Source organism: Heloderma suspectum, chromosome 3 (assembly GCF_057233095.1).
Source record: "Heloderma suspectum isolate Gila_16-S chromosome 3, 16-S_ref, whole genome shotgun sequence".
Classification (NCBI taxonomy): domain Eukaryota; kingdom Metazoa; phylum Chordata; class Lepidosauria; order Squamata; family Helodermatidae; genus Heloderma; species Heloderma suspectum.
In genome coordinates, this window is record NC_139460.1 from 295,547,383 (window position 1) to 295,560,367 (window position 12,985).

Sequence of the window (12,985 nt, forward strand, 5' to 3'; positions counted from 1 at the left end):
ACTCACCTCTCGGTTCCCAGTCTCGTTCGGGTCTTTTCCTCGCTCGCTCTCTTCTGGCGCCCTGAATCCGAAGTGGTCTTAGGCTCGGACCTTCCTTCCCGCGGTAGTAGTAGTCTCGGGAGAAGAGTCGCGCCAGCAACTGGCTGCCGCCACAACCTGCTTTCCCATTCAAACACACAACAAGCCACCCCCGACGGCGCGACGACGAGCTGAGAAACCCGGATTGGACTCCCGCGAACGGGAGTTGCCCGCGCACCAGAGGAGACGGGCTCGCTCGGCAGAAGATTTCTTTCAGATTTCAGGCCAGCTAAATTACCGGCTGCCAGAGGTCAGATGTGTCTGAAAACCACCTTTCTTCTCTCCCAACAAGCCCTGGTTTTTAATCCCAGATGTAGGGGATTATTCAGTGGGCAGGAAACGTGCTCTGTGCACGCTCAGGGAAATTCACTTCTGCATTACTACTTCATTTGTTCAGGAAGGAGCCCTAGATTAGATCCTATGAAGACCTATGTTCAAATCTCTCCTGAGCCATGAAGCTCATTGGGCCTGGCCAGATGTTATTTCTCAACCTAAACTACCACACAGGATAAAATGGGGAAGGGTGGGATAAAATGTAATAAAAGGAGCCTTCACACAGGTCCTGGAGCTTGGGCCTTTAACCTTGCACCCTTCCCCAGAAGGAAGACCGATACTGTACATTCCAAAACCCATGTATTGTAATACTTTTATCAGGCCAACTCAAAGATGACAAAAAATATCCAAGCTGTAGAGATCTCCAGATCTCTTAATCAGGCAAGATGTTCCAAAACACAGGTGGCTGGAGGAGTGGAAGAGAGAAGGCTGGATGTTGTAGTCAGGAGGGTGTTAGGTTGATATGGAGGAAAAAGGGTTGCAGGCATTCAAACTGGGCTCCCCCGGCTGATGTGATGGTAGCTCTAGCTGCACTGAAAGGATCACATTACCCGGTGGAGCCCAGTTTGAATGCCTGCAAACTCTCCGCCTCCCTATCACCTAAGATTCTGACTGTGCCAACATTCTGACTGCAGCATCTTGCCCAGTGAAGAGATCTGAAGAGGGAGGGGTCATCGTTCACTGGTGGAGCGCATGCCTTGCATGCAGAAGATCCCAGGTTCAAGCCCTGGTATCTCCAGTTAGTGTGAAGAAAGACTCCTACCTGAAACCCTGCCAGTCAGTACTGATAATACTGGGCTAGATGGATCCATGGACTCCCTCAATATATGGCAGCTTCCTATTGTTCTTGAAAGCTTGCGCATTGTTTGTGATCTTTGAGTTGGCCTAGTACAGGTCTTACACTATATGGAATGGGGGGAGGGGTCATAGCCAACACAGCTGCCTTTGTATATTGTATGTTGTTACCAAGTTGTGATTATCATTTATTTTAATGTTGTTAAATGTAAAGACTGAAGATAGAAGGTTTTAGCAACACAGATTGAAGGCAAAAGGAGAAGGGGACAGCAGAGGATGAGATGGCTAGATAGCATCACCGATGCAATGAATATGAACTTGAGCAAACTCCGGGAGAGAGCGGAGGACAGGAAGGCCTGGTGTGCTACGGTCCATGGGGTCATGAAGAGTCGGACACGACTGAACAACAAAATGCATGTTTACTCAGAAAAAAAAAAAAGTCCCAGTGAATTCGTTACTCCCAAGTGTACACAGGATCGGGGCTTAAATATATCAGGTAATGATGTGCCTTTGTCAGCTGGGTCCAATATACCGGCTGATCCCAGGGTGAGTCTTAGCTAGTAGGCTCCTGTCATCAGTATCACCTACCAGCTGGCTTTTCTGCCTTGGCATACAAAAATGGCAGAAACAAAGTAATCGTTTATTAATTTAATTTATTTATTTCCTTTTGGCACAAGAACCCTCATGACAGCTAATACCAGCCACACCTTTAAACGTTACAACCTGAATAGAACTTGGACAACCTTTGTTGATTGGAATGTAACTGTTGTGTCTGTTAATGGGCAGACTATGGCCACATAGATACCAGTCCCTTCAAGGCATCTTTTAAAGTTCTTTGACACAAACAGATAGGCAAGTAACAGTATAACTTTATTTTCCAGTTCCAAAATCCTTCATAATTCTTCTAGCATATGATTGCTACAAATTGGGTTTGGGAACCCTACCAGAATTTGAAATTAGGGTTCTTAGAGTTTTGGTTTGATTGATTGATTTGAGTTATGTATTGGTTTGATTGATTGATTGATTGATTGATTTGATTTATGTATTGAAGTTTTTATTAAAAGTACCCAAAGTAAAACTTGGAAAGAGCTATGGGGTAATTTATTTGGGGATGCGGGGAAGAGATTCACAGTGCAATCCCGTGCATGCTTGCTGACACAGCATGAAGTCTCACCATGTTCAATGGGTATTACGTCTGGGTAAGTGTGCCACTTTATCAGAAGTAAGATAAATGTCATTTATCACTTGCTTTAGGATGAAGAGAGGGTTATAGCTTAAATGCATCATAAAATCTTATTTGTTTATATAACATGGGGAAAGCATGTTAATCTGAGGTTGCCCCATGCAGATCCTTTAATTTGAAGTTTGAGGCAAGTATTGATTGCCATGAGATTTTGGAAGCATGGAATGATGCGGAATTCCTCCCAGGTTGGCCTGGCTTTGCTGCTGCCCCAACCCCACCCATAGTGAGCTGTTGAGACTGGCTCTCAAGCCCTAATGGGTGGCTGCTATTTACCCACCCAAGCCTCGTACCCAAATCCTCAAGATTCATCACCTTTGCCCATCTTGCAGTCCAAGAATGATCCCCCACTGCTTGTCTGGCCTTGGAAACAGAACAAATGGGTCGAAATGGCAGGAAGCAGATTTTGGCTAAGCATTAGGAGAAACCTTTTAAGGGCAAGAGCTGTTCAGCAATGGAACAGTCTGCCTTCAATGGTGGTGGACTGGCTCTATTTTGCTGGTGGTGTTTTAGCAGAGATTTAGTGGCCATCTGTTAGGAATGTAATAGATTAAGGGTTGGCAATGGGGGAGGGGTCCTAAGGGCCACTTTCCACCACCCCGTGCAGATCACATCCCTGCTGCTGCCATGCTGCCAGCACCAAAAGCCCCAGCAGTTTGCTACTGAAATTTGGCAGCAGAGCACTCCAGGGCCTTAGGCCAAAATCTGGTTGTTTTCAAGCCTTTCTAAGGCTCCGTGGTAGGCTTGCCACTCCATTTTGACAGCAAACTGCTGGGTAGTTTTGGCAGCATGGTGTGGCAGTGGGGACTGCACAAGAGGGGACTGCACAAGAGACTGCACGGGTGATGTGTGGCCCACCCCTTGGCATGGACGTATCTGTCACTATAGTTCCTGCAGTGAGCAAGGGGTTGAACGACATGATCTCCATATTCCTTTGCAACTCTGAGGGAGCAATCCTATCCAGATAGGTGGCTGCCTATCCAAAGCAGAGCAGGAGAAGCACAGAGGGGATCGTTCCCTCCGTGCTTCTCCTGCCCTGCTTTTTCGGCTAGACAGCCGATTGCGGCTGTCTAGCCGCGGGAGGATGGAGCGGGGAAGGAGGCCGCTGTATGACACATACGATGTGTCATACAGGCAGTTACACTCTCCCTGGCCCAGAACACCCCTAGCCACGCCCCTTTCCAGCCCCTCTGCGCTCCTTTTGCAAGCGTGGACAGGGCTGTTCCACATTGCCTCCGAGGCAGCGCGGAAGTGCGGGAGGTCATTTCTCTAGGAACCGACCTCAGGGCGTGGGCTCCAAAGTCGGTTCGCGGAAAACAGCATATCCTATGGCCATCTAGCCGCTCCCTCTGGGCACAATCTTATGCATGTTTCGACAGAAAAGAGGCCTACAACTCCCAGCATGTTCCAGCAGCACATGAGCTACAAAAACAGAGAACCTCCCTCTCTCGAAGTGCTGTCCTAGGTAATGATGACTGTCAATGGGAAGGGCTGGTCAGAATATGCACCTAATAACACACATTAGAGCAGAGATAGAGAAATTTGTTTTTACTGAGATGCCTATTTCACAGAAATACGTGGCTAAACTCCGTATGCATGTGCATTGCACAGCATACATGAACATTCACTTTGTACCCTTGGCACCATTAGCCATATGGGCAAAACATGTGCAACATCACAAGGAACCCACAGCAGACTAGAGATGTAAAAGTTCCAGAAAAATGGAACCCATTTTTTTCCTAGGGTGTTTTGGGAAAAAAATGAAATTTGGGGGAATTTGGAAAATAAGCAATTCTTTTTCTTTTTTTAGCACTCTTTACAGTTCTAAAGTCACTTTGTTCCTTTAGGACAGCCTTCCCCAACCTAGTGCCCTCCAGATATTTTGGATTTTAGCACCTATCAGCCTCAGGCAGGATGGCCAATGGTTAGGAATGCTAGTCACTGTAGTTCAAAACATCTGTAGGGCACCCAGTTGAGGAAGGCTGCTTTAGGAACGTAAAGCAGCCTTTATGTTCCTAAAGTTATATTATGTATAATTTGGGTTGCTCATAAAATTATTATATCTGATTAATTTTATGAGCAAACCAAGTTAAACATATTTTAGGTTCCTTTTTATTTCTGACCAAAGGGAACTTCAGCAAGTAGTCCTTGAAATATCTGAATCATCCTAGAAACCAGAAGCAGGAAGAACTGGAGGCAGAGGAAGGCAAGTCCAGAAACACAGGACTTTGTAGAACAAAATCCAAACTGTCAAGAATGTACATTTTCTTCCATGTGGTGACTTTATTCACATGTTGGGAAACTGAGCATGACTTGCAGCATCCCAAAATGTTTATCAGTAAAAGATACATTGGATCAATAATTTCAATAAGAAATGGAAGAAATACCTATGCTGAGAATCTTATAGAGAGTATAAAAAACATCCCCCCCCCAATAGCTCCATTTTTTCCAGACATTTTACATCTCTAATCTTTCTATAAAACTCTTATTACATAGTTTTTAGAAATCATTTGGGGGGGGGGAGTAAAGGCTTGGTAACAATATATAAACACCTTGTCTTAATTTCTAAAAGAAAATATTCCACAATCCAAAGCTATTCCGTTTTCCCATTTTTTCAGAAGAAAACAAAAAAATTCGGGGGGGGGGGAGCCTGAAAAAAAACTGTTTTTTGTTTTTTTAAAAAAAGTTTTTTTCCAGGCCTTCACATCTCTACAGCAGACTTTTTAGATCATGCAGTGCAGCTCCTTATAGGAAAATAAATTGCCCTGGACAACTCTTGAACTTGATAATGCACAAGGTCACATCATGCAGTCACTGTGATAGTGCTTCAGGATCTTGATATATCTGGATGATCAATATTCTCTGTATCAGCCTTCCCCAACCTGATGGCCTCCAGATGTTTTTGACTACAGCACCTATCATCCCTGACCATTGGCCTTGCTGGCTGATGGGCATTGTAGTCCCAAATATCTGGAGGGAGGCTGCTCTATATGTATATGGGCATATTGTTCAATGGGCCCAAGTCATGAATTCCCTGAGCAGTGGGAAGCAGCTGGATCATTTCCTTGTGAAAAGACAGGGCTGGAAACATGAGCGATTGCTGTGATATTGGTTGAAGTAGAAGTTTCTCACACAATACAACAACTGAGAGCATGGATTGAGTATGGGTTGTAATTGAATCATGGATTGTTGTGCGAACCCAGCCACAGTAACAAAACATGGTCAGCCCACAAAGAGAGCCCATAGTTTGTTGCTGGTTTGTGGCCTCTAGGTTGTTCATGGTTAACAAATCATGGCTTGTTAGCACACCTGTTATGTCACACAACACAATGCACAATTCAACAACAACCCATAGTCAACCCATACTCTCGGTTGTCATAAGATATAGATAAGTCAAAAGGTAAGCTATAAATATTAGTATCTATTATTATTTTATTAACTATTTATTTATTTTACATAGTACCATCAATGTGCATGGTGCTTTAGAGAGTGCCAAACAGCGGGTCCCACCCAAGCAGCTTATAATCAAAATCTGACATAGGGAAAATAACAGAGGAAAGGGAGAGAAGTGGAGGCAGGGTTGAACAAGGAAACAATCTATGCAGCTAGCCATGCTTAGGCATGATTACTGGCTCAGTCACAGAAGGACATGGGAGCAGGGGGGGTGTGCCAAAGGTTTCATGGACAAGGTGGGTGTGGAGGAGGGATTTGATGGAAGTTACAGAGGTGGCATCATGCAGGTGTTCTGGACAGCTGTTCCAAGCATAGGGGTCAGCAAGGGGGAAAGGGTGAAGTCTTTCAAGGGAGCAAGATCAATCAAGATTTTTTTTTTAAAGCACATGTTGAGCATGGAGGATTCATCAAGCATCCCAGCTGTCTGTGCTGATCTGCAAAGCAGAGCCAGTGTGGTGTAGTGGTTAGAGTGTCACACCAGGAGGGGGGGAAATCCCCACTCAGTCATTAAGCTCATTGGGCCAAGTCACTGTCTAGTCTATCTTACCGCACAGGGATGCTTTAAGGATAAAATCAGCGGGAGAACCATATATGTCACCTTGAACTCCTTCGGGCAAGGCAAGACGCACACAGCAGGAGCAGTTCCTTACAAAAAAGATACAACATGCTCCGGCAGGCTTCTGCTTCCTTTGCTGGCTGCATTGTAACTAACTTCTCACTGTTTCTATGGTTCAGCCCAGGCCCAGGGAATCTGTGGCCCTCCAGATGTTGTTGGACTCCAACTCTCACCAGCCCCAGCCAGCATGACCAAGGCTGAGGGATGACGGAAGTTGTAGTTCAACAACATCTGAAGAGTCACAGGTTCCCCAGCTTTGATATAGCTCCACCAGATGATGTGGGAGAACTCCTGCTAGATTAGGGATGGGAACCTCCAGCCCGGGGGCCAAATCCAGCCCTTCAGGGTTCCCCAGATGCCCCTTTCCCCCACCCCAATTGGTTGGTGGTTTCCCAGCTTTTGTGCAGTTTTCACCCCATTCTAAAAGGTTGAAATGCCTCTCCTACAGCTTTGTTACTGGCAGCGAGAGCTGCAAGCTAAAATGTCCTGGGGGGGGTTGGCCCCACCCCCTTTGCCTTCAGCTCCACCCACCACTGGAATGTGGCCCCCAAGAGCTTCTCTGGAGTTGAATTCAACCTTCAGGCTGAAAGAGGTTCCCCACCCCTGTTCTAGATAATAGTAGTCACCAACCATAAATGCTCACTAAGGGTGTAATCCTATGCATGTTTAGGAAGAAAAAAGTCCTACAACTCCTAGCATTCCCCAGCCAGGATTTTTTTCTGTACAAATACGTATAGGATTGCACCCTAGAGAAATATCTCCAAAGCCATTCAGCAACTATCTTCAGCTAGTTCTAGAAATATCAGTGCCCACTAGCAATCCAGTCAAACAAAAAGATACCCACTTGGCACAGAAGTATCACCTTCCCGTTTCAATGTGTATGGTTTAAAATGCAGCAGCGCTTCTACTTTCTACTGCTTGCCTTTCCTTTCAAGGAATCCAGGCTTGCTTCGTGTAATCCAGCACCAGGAATTCGAGCATATCCTCGCCTCCTCTCCAATTCAACCTGCCTTCTATTGTTTGCTTGTTCAAAGTCTGCTGGGAGAACTGAACAGCTTTTCATTCACCTATTTCAAATTCTCCTCCAATGAGAAAGAGTGAAGAAAGTTTGGGATGCATCCTTTACCCAACTGCCGCTTTATCCAGAGAAATTAGCTGGGATCTTTCCAATGGAAAATGAAAGCTCTCAAAACAAATTCCAGTTGAAAAAGAGCTATTTAAGCCTTCCAGTCTCCCCACTGCAGGACATAACTGTATCAATCTACTTGACATGTTATGACATGTTAATTAAGAAATTATTATTATTGTGCTGTTGTTATCTACCATTTTTATATGAGGTATTTAAGCATTCAAAGCACTTCCCCATAGATCATCTCAGTAATCCTTCAAACAAACCTGTAAGGTAGGTAAAAAATTTATTCCCATTTTCCAGGTGCAAGGTGAGGGATGGCAGTCCTGAGAAAATCATGGTTTGCCTAATGGCACAAGAAGAGCAAGCCTAAATATGTATACTCGGGAATAAGTTGTGCTGAGTTCACTGGAACTCACGCCCTAATATATGTACATAGGACTGCAGCTGTAGTGAGTTCACAGCTGCAGTAAGATATACGACCAGCTTTTTACCAGTGTGCTACATCGGCTCATCTGTTTATTATGTGCAGTCTTCGAAGAATCCAAGAAAATTGTAAAGTCTTGCTCTTTTTTTTCCTGTAGAGGCTGCAAAAAGGAATTATTGTCAGTCCGATTCATCAGCTTGGGAGACAGCTCTGAGGAGAAGGGGGTGGAGCGGGAGAGCTGTGACCTCTAGGAGCAGCGAGCTTAAGTTTCACCTTTTCATCACTGTCCAGCAATGGACTGGCTGAAACCATAGAAACAACCCATTGATGTCATTCAATTCAACCAAAGTGACTGCAATTTTATAGCAAAGCATCACAGGCCCCAGATGAAGAAACTTTATCCAAAGGTAATTGGATGTGACACGGTCCGGGAGTTGCACCCCTCATAAATGCCAACAAGAGAGACAAGGAAAGCAATTACCCACTGGAATTTTGTAGCATTATCATCCTACTAAAATAGCAAGAGATTTGCAAAGAAGTTGTGCACCGGCACATAACGATTTCCTATATCCCGCAGAAGTGACCTGACCAACTATTTCTGGACCTTTGTCAACAATAGTCAGGGGTCTGTCTGAATGAAATGTGGCCATTCCCTTTGGAAGCCAAAGGGGGAAAGTATTATTTTTAAAAGATAGGTGAAAATGCTAAAGATATTCAAGCCAATAATAGACTGGCCTTGAGATCAGGATTCCATTTCACTCCTCATGTATACATTGTGCTTTAAAATCATGCTTAAAGCAGAGTTGAATTGCATTTAAAATAATTGTGCTGGGTTTGGTGAATTAAGTTGTAGGTTCTTCTAGCTCTTCACAGAAATGTGGATCTGGAAAAATAACAACGCTGCAGATCATATAACCCAATCCTTACTTAAAGCAGAGTTATAAAAATCTCCTTGTCCCCACCATTCAGTTCATAGTCTGTCACAGATGAAAAGTGTGAGGTAGGTGGCAACTTTTTTTAGAAATAACATACGCAAAGTGAACCACTACAATAAGCAGAATAAAATCTTGCCCCTTAAGACAACACACACCAAAAGGCATTGGGCATATTACATCACAAAACAAAATTCTTCTAGCATCATTGCCTCCCCTTCTTTTAATTTGACTTTCAGCACGTTTGGTACTGCCCTTGTTTTTTTTATTCAGACTGCAGCTCACTCCTAGAACTCTTCCACATGCTCTATGGGTTTCAAAATCTTCAGCTGACACATTTTCAAGCATTTTCCCTTCATCGCCAGGACTAGAAACTTGGTTTTACAAAATGACAAACATCTCAATACTCTATTCTATCTTCCTTACCATGAACATAAAACTAGGGCAGGACTCTCCAAATTCTTGCAGCTAGGGATGTCGGAGAAATCCACAACAGAATCAAATGAGTTCGGATTTCTATGAATCCAACCGATGGATTCCACAGCAGACCGGCTTTTCCCGAGTTGCATGGATTCTGTGGGTTTGTGGAGTGGGTTTTCTAGTTTCTGGAATTTTACACAAATGTAGTTGTGGAAGAAAACAAAATTAGAAAACACTGGCTGAAAATGAGCATTTCCCCCATAGGCTAAAGCATGAACATGCATATTTGAGAGGATTTGTGCATTTCGGGAGGGGGGGGCACATTTTTTGCAAGTGCGAATTTGCACAAATTCGGGAAACTGGGGGAAAATCCGATTCTGTCAATGAGCAGACGACAGAATGAAATGCACCTCAAAATCCATGAAACGCAGATGGAACAGATTTTACAAAATCCATACATCCCTACATGCAATTGATGTACGTCATTATGCTAGTGGCAGGAGAACTATCAGTCTTCAGCTGGACTACAGCTGAAGAGGGTGATATGTGGCCAAAACATTTGGAGGGAGCAATCCTATGGCCGCTAGTGAGCGGCTAGACACCATGGGATATCTGGTTTTCCAGGAACTGGCCTCTGTGATAAATTCCTTAAGGAACTCCTCTTCCTGGAGAACCGACTTCCCCTCACTCCCGCGCTGCCTCGCAGGCAGCATGGAAAAGCCCCGTTCTCTGCACTCGCAAGAGGAGTGTAGAGTGGCCAAAATGGGGCGTGCCAGGGCAGAAATGCCTGTACGACACATCCAATGTGTCATACGGCAGCCTCCGTCGCCACTCAGCCTTTCCGCGGCTAGACAGCCACAATCAGCTGTCTAGCCGAAAATGCAGGGCAGGAGGCGTGTGGAGGGAACAATCCCCTCCGTGCTTTTCCTGCCCTGCATTGGATAGGTGGCCGCCTCCAAGTTCGGAGGTGGCCGCCTATCTACATAGGATTGCACCCTTAGTTAATAATTCTGAGGTATTCCTACGTACACGTACATACACACCACCACCACCACCACCACCACTGCTGTCATCATTAAGGAATTTATCACTAAAATAACATTCCCAGACCATTAGCAGCAGGGTTGCTAAGGCCATGCTGCTGCTTCATGATTGACTCTATTTTCACTGCACTAGACATTACTGCATCTATTGCAAGAATACAATATATTATGAGCCATTCACAGACTCTGGTATGTAATGAGCTGTTCATAGTACTCCAACTCAATCCCCTCAACTTGCTGCCACACTGCTGTTTGTTTCTACTCTTGTGCTGGTTTCACAGGGTTGTATCTAAAGTTAGTCTAACTTATGTCCCATTCATTTCTACTCTAAGTAGGACTAACATTGGATACAACCCAGAATGCACACAGCCCCCACATAGAAGGATCCTGCAAGTTTCCAAGCACAGCACAGAGAAACTATTTTTCCAGTTTTGTTTTAGGTCCTTCTTAAGAAAAGTGTGACTAGCATAAACCTTTCCTAGAGTTTGCCTCTGATGTCTACAGAATGATGTACTTATCTTAATAAGCCATCAGTAAGAGGCCCTTCACTTTTCTTTTCTTTTTGGAGCAGCAGCTCAAATATAAATTATGTTAAATATCAGAACATTGGCTGCTTGAGCGGAGGCCTATGTGAGTGTTCTTGCATTTCTAATAGTCTACTCCCCAAGTTCCCATTTGAGACATATTGAGAGTGGATCATTTTGAAGATAAGACATTAATCATTGATGATTTGGGATCTATTTTCAACTCCAAAATGTGTAGTCATCCTGCACCAGTACAAGCAGCCCCAGTTATTATACTGTGGGACATAGAGTTTGAGTCTTATTTCCATTTGGTTAGCTGTGTGTATCATTTCCCCATGCATTTTTTAAATATTTGTTTATTACTGTTCTTCCTTCAGAAATCTCAGAGTGGCTTTCATGGAAGTACCATTGATCAGATCCCACAGCTAGCTTATGAAAAGGGTAGTAGCTGAACCCCGGACAAGTACACAATCCTAATGGTAGGGACCATTTGATACCTCCAGGAAAGAATGCTTTATGACAGCATTTCCCCAACCTGGTGTCCTTCAGATTTTTGGACTTCAACTCCCATCAGGCACAGCCAGCATGGCCAATGGTCAGGAATGCTGGGAGATGAAGTCCAAAACAGCTAGAAAGCACCAGGTTGGGGAAGGCAGCTTTAGACTTCCTGTGGATAACTTGTATCCACAGAAAAAATCCTTCCACACAAGGATATCTCTGTGACTGAGACTGCAGGCATGGCTGGCCCTACCATTGTGCAGAGTGAAAGGGCCACCCCAGGCAGCTTATTTTTGGCACCATGAAAGGGCAGCAAATGGTCAGTTATCTAATTTATTATTGTTGTATTTTTACTCCCAGGGAGAAGTGATTGTGAGATTTTTGGTCCCAGGTGTCAAAATAACTCAGGTAGCCCTGGTTACTAGGCATCTTGACTTTGGGAAGAGGAACACCATTTGCAAAACATGCCTAAAGGAGCATTTTTTCCATAGTGTTGGAGTCCTGTGGTAGTATAGCAACCAACAATTAGGTAACACAAACATAAGAGTATTGTTACACACACAGCACTTTCCCCAAATATTGAGAGGCTCAGGGACAGCACAAAGGGGGGTTGCTGAAGAGCTCCTACTGAAGCCTTCCTTGATGGACGTGCACTATGGAACAACAAAAGACCTTTTTTCGGGGGTGGTGTTCCTAAAGAGGTGTACCTTGTGCCTAATTACAATCCTTTTGGCACATTTTTATTTTCCAAGGCATTTTAAGTTGTGTAATTCCATAGCCTGCTGTCTGTTGTGTTTTAGCTGCTGCCTATTATTATTTTTTAATGTTACAGCTTTACTGTACATTTTAATGTGCATAATTTGTATACATAATTTATTATTTGAATTTGTTAGTCCACTGCCCTGGAATCTGTTGGATGTAGAGCAGCATACAAATGTTTTAAATAAATACAGTAAATAAAAAATTACAGGGGGCGGGGAGACCTACAAGCAGCAGCGGCAGCACCCCATCTGTCATGGCGCATTGCAGTGGCTTGCGAGGGGCAGCCAAGTAAGGAAGGTTGGTCTGTGAACGTTTCTGCCACCATTGCTGACCTGGGGGAAGCCTTGGTCTATGACAGGGGTGCAGAACTTGAGGCCTTCCAGACTGCAATTCCCATCCTCCCTCACCATTAGCCATGCTGGCCGGGGTTCATGGGAGTTGGAGTCCAACAACATCTGGAGGGCCACAGGTAGAAATCCACAGAATGTCAGAGAAATCCACAGTGTAATCAAATGAGTTCAGATTTCTATGAATCTGACCTGTGGATTCTGCAGCAGACTGGCTTTTCCCAAGGCACAGGGATTTCCCAGACTTGCAGCCCAGTTTTTTTACTTTCCAGAATTTTACGCAAATTTAGTCATAGAAAAATACATAAGATAGGAGAAAACACCAGCCCAAATTGCACATTTCCCCCATAGGCTAAAGCATGGAAACACACATTTTTGTGGGGATTTG

General features: G+C 44.3%; 1 protein-coding gene across 1 annotated transcript in view; it reads right to left on the reverse strand.

Moving 5' to 3' along the window:
• Positions 1-12,985, reverse strand: part of PLCH1 (phospholipase C eta 1) — a 220,079-nt gene that overhangs the window by 200,270 nt on the left and 6,824 nt on the right. The window lies entirely within an intron of this gene.